This window comes from Etheostoma spectabile, chromosome 16 (assembly GCF_008692095.1).
Source record: "Etheostoma spectabile isolate EspeVRDwgs_2016 chromosome 16, UIUC_Espe_1.0, whole genome shotgun sequence".
Lineage (NCBI taxonomy): Eukaryota > Metazoa > Chordata > Actinopteri > Perciformes > Percidae > Etheostoma > Etheostoma spectabile.
In genome coordinates, this window is record NC_045748.1 from 22,984,057 (window position 1) to 22,986,330 (window position 2,274).

The window sequence follows — 2,274 nt, forward strand, 5'->3', positions numbered from 1 at the left end:
ATGTATAGCATGGTAGTGGACAGCTGAGCAGGGGTGTCATTTACAGTCACACTGAAGTCAGTGTTAAATCACCACTTTTGCCCCGTAACATGTTTCATGTGTTACATTTGTCCGGATCAATGTGAACATGATGTGGCCCGACTGATCATTTAGGCTGATGTTGCTCTCTGGGACGTTTGAAAAGAAAATCAGAAAACAATATATTGACCAGTAGTCATTTGTTTTTAACATAGACTGACAATGTTGGTATGGACTACAGTCTGTTCTAGCTGTTCTCTTACTTGCCTTTTCCCCACCTGGTCATTATATTCACATTACTGAAGATTAGTCATCTTAAATATAAGTGTGTACGATACCATTCCATCCGTCCGCCGTCACTTTTAACACCTCTTCACCCTGGTTGACACCTGCACTCCGGAAAACGAAACAAACTGGCCGCCAACTTGAACATCTGACAAAGAAATCCCATCTCACAGTCTTCCATGAAGCCTATGAACTCCACCTCACTGCCGACAAAGACACCCTAATTGCTGCCAAATAAAAAAGGCTCCCATTAGATAAATATAGAGACTAATCATGTATATGCCCACAGGCGTGCTGTTGGCTGGTGAAGTGCAGGTTGCATGTGAGGACATGAACCTGCAGGGCTGATAGTGAACTCTTTGTTGTTATATTATCAGTTTGAACATGAAGCTAAACGTGGGTCTTTAATGACCAGAGACAGTATGAATGCATGGATGTGAAGATTTGTGGAACCCGGTGCCAGTATTGAATAAATTATCTCTGCAACTGATCAGTATGATTTATGGTCCGTGGCTGCACTCCAAAGCTCCTAAGCCTCTTAAACCTGTCAGTCATCCCAGTTTCTCATGTCAGATAAATTACTTTCATAACAAAATTCTAAGTTCTTACTCAATCTCTATGAGACATTGTGTTCAGAGTTTGAACATGCTCCAGCTAAAAGTGAACCCAACATGCTCAGGCTCATGCTAAACTATAACGCCAGCCTGCTGTATGCCGGGGGGGGGGTTCGCCATGCGTGTGACTGCTGGAGCTTACTTAACGGGAATCACACTACAATAACACGCTGGATCCTGCTTGCTGGGGTTTCAGTTTTCATGTTTGATCCACAGAGGCAGGACATACCAAGCGTGATCTCGGCATGTGACCCCCTGCCAGCTGCTCAGTCACTGTACCTCTGACCCCCAAACCCCTGGGAGCTGGAGTCAAATCACGCTTGACATGGCAGGGCCTTTAGGAAACGTGGAGACCAGGTGACTGAGGGATTGTCTTAGAAGCATTAGAGCAGCTGGGGGAAATTCCTGGATTGGCACAACACATAACCCGATACGTTTATAGGAAAAAGGTACGTGTTACTATATGGAGCCAGAACAGTGACAGCAACCTGTGGTATTAAAAATAAAATTTGGCATTGAAACAACAAATGTCGGCATAGTAATGAGTAACAATCTCATAATCCTATGATGTTATTTCACTTTGCATCATGATAGGTTTTTCAATGTCAATGTAAAAAAATTTCTTGATGTCCGTGTCTTTTTTTTACGTTTATATATATATATATATTATATAGTATCATGCATATGAAAATATACACCACACACCACAAACACACACACACACACACACACAACAGCGGTAAAATTGTTTAAATATCTTGGACCTGGCTTTGCTGCAGTGGTCTGTCTAAATGTGGGACCAGAGGGGTCTGTCTAGACGTGGGACCAGAGGGGTCTGTGAGCTGACTGACTGACGGCTCGCGAGAGTCATTCCCGGCTGGGTAGCAAGCTCGCCCGCCCGGGGTTTGCGGAGCTTTCAAACTCCAAAGGCTTTTTTAATTCCACCATCAATTTTCGTTGAACGCCTATATTCAAATTCTACAACGCTGATTTTCCTCCGCCTTAAAAACGCTTAAAAATGAATTTATTGATTTAATCATAGACGTAAATTGTGAAAATATGTCTACCGGAAACCATAAGCGCTTTACACCCGAATTGAATGCTGGGATACCTGTCACCAAGTTACCATCCGATGTATCCTCGGTAAAATGGGCGTGTCGAGATCACATCCGGGGATTTTAACTGTTCTTGGCGAAATGCTAACTTGTGTATTGGTTGGCCACCAAACATGACGTTTCACAAGAACACAAGGACACAAGTCCATAGAAGAACACCGATTGGGGAAACGCCTTTGGAGTTTCCTCCAGAGCAAGAAACAGTGTGACATTGGCTAGGAAAAACTTCCTTTTAGGCAGAA